A 6,116-nucleotide genomic window follows, 5' to 3' on the forward strand; every position below is an offset into this window, starting at 1 on the left:
AGAACAGAGAGTGAACCTGACTACAGCAGATCCCCATTCCCAGTCCCTCTGCATGCTGGCCTGCCGGGCCTTTCCCTCTTGGGCCAGTCGCTCTTGTCCTGAGAATGTCTCTAGCAGGTGGCAACCGAGCACGAAGCGTGGAAGCATGCTCATGGCTCTGGCAGGCCCAGGGCAAGTCAGCAGGGAGGGGCAGGCCAGGAGTTTTCTCTTTTGTGATGTAAGTACCTACAGAATATCTTCCATTTTGCCAGTTGGACCGGGAAGCCTCCAATATTTACTATCTTGCCCTTTACTGAAAAAATTTACTGACCCCTGTAGTGAAGCAAAAGGTTTTCCCAGGAGGAATTTTCCTTTCCACTGTGAATCCAACCTTTGAGAGTCTCTGCTTGTTGACGTGTTCACTCAGGACCCAGAACACCAAGCACGGGAGGAAAAATGAGCCTCAGGGCACTCTGGCCCAGTGTCCTTTCTGTTGCCACGAGCGATGTTGTTGTCATCCTCTCCTCTCTTCTAGTCCTGTGTGTTTTCTTCTCTGGAAGATGCTCCCTGGCTGTGGACCGTGGGGCCCAAAGCTAGGGATGCGTGTTCTGGTGCTTCTTCTGTAATGCAAAGCCAGATAGATCTCCAGCAGGCAACTGGAATCAGATGTCCCCTTGGGTCCATGAATCTTTGCTGCAAAATCCACTGAGGGCTCAGGCTAATGCTCTGCATTTCTTATGGTGCCTCAGGAGAGTCTGCTCGGATGTTGTGTTTTCTCTAGGAGGATAGTGCTTTATTTGAATTGACGGTCTCTTACACCACATCCTGGAAAGGTGAATTTCTCTTTACTGCTTTGGGATAGTATATCATGGTGCTCTTTCTATAGTTCTGGAGAAACCTAATGCTTAGGAAATTGCATTTTACGTATTTGCCTGAAAGGTTGTGTTGACTGGAGCTCATGCTACAAAGAAGAGATGAGCTTTGTAAATTTGCCAGGGAATCGTCTTTCATTCCTGAAACTGCTGAGTGACTGGTCCCTGCTCCCCAGTGTGGCTTTGTTCCTGGATGGAGCATCTCCTGCCTGTCCTGGAATGACTCATCGGCTCCTATTATAAAACCACTCTTCTGATCTGACACCCACCCACAGAGCTACCATCTCCAGGGTTGATCTCGAACCTGCCCAGTTGTCTAGGGAGGTCTAGATTCAGCCCTGTCCTGCACAGGACACCAGGGGCTGGGTTGGACCTGGCATTCACGGGTTGGTTATTTCTTAGCTTCCCAGGCTTTCTGGACAGTACATGCAGACCTCTAGCAAACGTGGTTATCTCTCACTGCTCTTAGAGCCTCTGCATTTTGTCACACACATTTGCAAACAGAACATCTCACAGGCAAGACCTTGATTTAAATTCTGGCACATTCAAAACCCTCTTAATTGAAGAATAGAACCTCCTTCTCTGTTTTGCAAGATACAAGGGAAATGGGGAACATGGTTAGATGACAGACAGGATATGCTCTTTCCCACCAAAATACTGACATTAAAATTGATTTGGAAGTATTTAAAAATAGAACCTAAAGGCATCAAGAAGAGACCATTCCTCTAGGATACAAACCTGAATTACATTTTTCCAAACGAATGCATAGAAACTAATGAGCAATGGTGTGTGTGTGTGTGTGTGTGTGTGTGTGTGTGTGTGTGTGTTCAACGCATGGGCAGTTAATGGACAGATCTGGCTACTCCCCAAGGATTTGCTGGTCTAAGAAAATGACAGTAACTCAACAGCAGAGGCTGAGCCACGCTGGTTGATCGAGAGCACACACACCCTAAACAGAGAGCAGCCTTTCCAGCTTTAAGTACCCTGGGCTGCCTGGGCTGTCCACGCTGCTCGGAAAGCTCCCTTTACTTTGGCTTTTTGCTTTGCTTTTATGTGTAGACTTGGATTATGTGTAGAGGTGGCCTCAAAGCATTTAAGTCATCCTGGTTCTTTCTCTCCTTCTAATTTTTCTCCATTTCAGGCTGGGGACTGTGCTCTCTTGTCTTCAGGCTGATGCTTGGCAGGCCTTTATGGCAGCTTTTTTTTTTTTGGTCAAGAGCCAAAACCTTAAGACCTTTGCAGCTTAGGAGCTCCTGAGCTGAAAATGACAGAGTAAGGAATGTGGTAAAAGAAAAATTAAATGCAGTGGTTTCTGGTTCTGGGTGAGACAGAGTTAGGAACACTCTACCGTGTCTGTCCCACTGAATGCAGCTCTGAAACCCGGAAGGAATACATGGAGCGGGAATATGAAGACTCTGAAAAGTAACTGGTAGCAAGAGAGTAAGGGCAAGACACCAGAATTCCAAGTACAGAGAGCCTGTGGTATGTTTCCCATTTTCGCCTTCAGTGTTGCGCAGCCTGGACCCAAAGCAGCCTAGAACCCAGAATTGGGCACAGGGTGCCTAATATTGCTCCACAGGTGGAAAAGGGGACCCCTCATGCTCAGAGAGTGCAGGCAAATCCCTGTTCTTCTTTTCTCCATCCTGTCATGCTTCAGCCCCCAAAGGGTTTAGTAGTAACAGGAGGGGCAGGGGCATGGCGGGGGGAGGTTGATAGCGGAGGGCCTCAGTCACTCAAAACTTTGAGAAAGGGGTCTTTCCTTTTGGATTGAAGGAGTTGCAGGCCCCAGAGGATGGAGAAAACTCTCATTGCTTTTTCTCTCCCCAGGCCTTCCTGCTACTTGGCCCCCAAAAGAGCGTGCATAGCAAAGCAGGGGGATTAAAGTCCCAGTTCTCTGGCCAGAGGACTGTAAAAAGGAGCCCCAGAAATCTAGAAGAAGCTGGGGAACTGAGGAGAGGGAAGAGCTCGGAGAACAACCATAAAGTCGTTTAGAGCTCCTGGGCTCATCCCTGAGCTGCGCCTGGGGATCTGACCCTAATCAGCATGCCTTCTGCTGTTTGAGCTGAAGGCCAGGGTGGACCAAGGCCTCCATCCCAGACGGCCACTGGGGGGTGACATGGGCAGCTGAAGCCGTCGGAGGACAGTCTGCGGGGGAAGGAACGCGAGGTCTGAGCTGAACCACACTGATCACCTACTCTGTCAGTCATCAACGTACTGCCTCTCAGCTCTGAACGTAGCCTTCAGCATCTGTACTGACACACAGCACTGTTCCTTGAAGTACTAGTCCTTTAAAGCGAACTCCATGTTAGACTTTCTCAGGGGAGAGCCCTGGAGGGACAGTGCGGTGGGAGGAGGTCCCCGGCCTTTTCCGGTGTGGGCGGGAGGGGGCGGGCGGGGGCACGGCTACTGGAACCGGCCCCAGCCCCTGGCCCAGAACCTGGTCCTTTGCAACCGGACAGCCCTGGCCAACAAGAACTTTTCTGCAGTCCTTTCCACCTAGAAAACAGAGCCCTCATGGAGCCCCTGTGCTCTGAAGGCTTCCTGCGACCCTGGGCCCCCACTGCATATGTCCACAACCCTGGTGGCTGGTCGCGTGGCCTTCCACCGGCGCTCTGGGCGGGGGGTGGAGGGTGGGCGCTATGAGTTGCCCAGTGAGCCAGACCAGCCTGACCAAACCAGAGGACTTCCCTGCTGTCTGCTGGGCTGAGCCGCAACTTCTCAAACGAGGTTGGAAGACCTTCCAAGTTTGTCCTTTCTGGGGTCCTCTCTGTCTGCCCTCGGGTGTGAATGGAAAAATAAAAGGATCAGCAACAAGTAGAAGATATAAAGAACCAAAGGGCAACTTTAGAAATAAAATAGACAGTCATTGAAATAAAAGCACTCCCTGGATAGATTCATAAACATAATGGAGATGATCTAGGGAAGGGGTGGGACATTTGAAGATGGATTGCTGAATATTACCAATCTGAAAAAAGAGAGGAAAAGAGACTTCTAAAAAAGTGAGCAGACTCAGGAACCTCCCGACCAGAGGAGCTAGGCAAATCCCACACAGGATAAACCCAAAGAAATCCATGCCCAGATTCGTCATAATTAAACAGGAAAACCAAAGACAAGGAACAGTTCTCAACAAGTCGTGAGAGAACCATGATGCGTCACCTCGATGAGACTTATGGTTCCAACAACTGCACATTTCTCGTGGGAAACCATGGAGGCCAGAAGAAACAGGCAGTGTTTATAAAGTGCGGAGCAAAAAGAATGAACTCGGAATTCTCTATCCAGCAAAAACAATCTTCAGGAGTGAAGGTGGAAAAAAAAAGGAAAAAAAAAAGGAAAAGAAAAAAAAGGAGTGAAGGTGAAAAAAAGATATTCAGGCAAAGGGGAACAGAGCATTTGTCAGCCGATGTCCTCTGCCTGAGGGGACTATTAAGGGGAGTTGTTTAGGCAGAAGGGATATGCTACCAGAGGGGACATGGGACAACAAGAATGAGGGAGGAGCCACAGATATGATCCATACCAGGGTAGACGTGATGGGCTAGCGTCCTCCTCGTGAGTTCTTTCAAAACATTTCATGATTGGGAAGCCCAAAATAGAACACTGACAGGTTCAGTGCATGGGACAACGGCAGCACGGAGGCGAGAGCCTAGGGGACCTCGGTGGTAGTAAGGTTTCCACGTCTCACTTCAAGTGCTTAAAATATTGTTTCTGATGGACTATGAGAAGTGAAGCCGGAAGCTTATTCTCCCTAGGGCAACCATGAAAAAGAAAAGACTACACGGAGAAACATAGTCCAAAACACAATAGAGAAAATAAATTGAATACTAAAAAAATGTTCAGATAAACGCAAAGGAAGACTTGAACGTGTAAAGAGGAAAACAAAAGAGGAGTGAAGCAGAATATAGGTAATAAGTGAATTTAGACCTAAATGCAAAGTATCAGTAATTATGTTAAATGTAAATTGCCCAAATACACCAATTAAAAGACATTGTTGGAGTGTGTGAAATAAATAATCCAACAAGATTCTGTCAACAGGGGCGCCTGGCTGGATCAGTCAGTGTGAGATGCGACTGCTGATCTCAGGGTTCTGAGTTCAAGCCCCACGTTGGGCGTGGAGCCTACTTAAAAAAAAAAAAAAGGTTCTGTCTACAAAATCAAATATAACCATACACTTAGGTTAAAAGTAAAAGGAAGGAATTGAAAAAGTTTTGCAAATCATTTATTTGACGAAGGACCTGTGCTTAGGATATATAAAGAATTATTACAAGTCAATAATAAAAAGGCAAATGGCCCAATTTAAAATTTGGCAAAGGATCTGAACAGACATTTCTCCCAAGAAGGTATAAAAATGGTCTGGGGCACCTGGGTGGCTCAGTCGTTAAGCATCTGCCCTTGGCTCAGGTCATGATCCCGGGGTCCTGGGATCGAGCCCCACATCAGGCTCCCTGCTCGGCGGGAAGCCTCCTTCTCCCTCTCCCACTCCCCCTGCTTGTGTTCCCTCTCTCGCTGTCTCTCTCTCTGTCAAATAAATAAATAAAATCTTTAAAAAAAATAAAAAATAATAAAAAAATAAAATTTAAAAATGCCTTTAAAAAAATAAATAAAGTCTTTAAAAAAATGGTCAATAAGCACATAAAAAGATGTTCAGTCAACATCATTAGCTGTCAGGGAAATGCAAATCAAAACTACTAGACGCAGCCCTTACACCTTTGTCAGAAATCTCCTTTAGGTAAAAGAATTTTAAGGGAGACAAAAGACAGTCCCAGATGTCAGAAATGAAGGGAAAGACGGAAGTAAATCGGAGCCAGCATTTTCAGCTCGTTAGATGAAAACGAAGGCTCTCCAGCATTCCACTGCACAAACAGAAGCCGGCTCTCCCACTCAGCCTGGCAAGCCATTCATAGAATACACAGCTGAGTCAGAAGATTAAATATTTGATTTTGTATCCCCACTGACTGCCATTTAGAAGCGTCTGGAACTGGAGCAGAGAATATTCAACAGCCCTGTGATCTGCCAACTGACACGCTGTGTGTGTGTGTGCGAATCAGGAAAAGGATGGAGCCAGATTTCAGGGCTCTTAAGTAGGGGAAATTTAAAACGATAACTAGGAAGTTATTTTTAGATAAGGGAGATCAGTGTAGGTTAGTGGAATGAACATTAAAATGTACTTTTATGTCCTAATTATTTATTTATTTATTTTTGCAGTGAGCAAATAATCACTTAAGGCAAATAGTAAAAACAAGATGCAAGATGGGAACATAAAAAAGAAGA

This window comes from Halichoerus grypus, chromosome 1 (assembly GCF_964656455.1).
Source record: "Halichoerus grypus chromosome 1, mHalGry1.hap1.1, whole genome shotgun sequence".
Taxonomy (NCBI): domain Eukaryota; kingdom Metazoa; phylum Chordata; class Mammalia; order Carnivora; family Phocidae; genus Halichoerus; species Halichoerus grypus.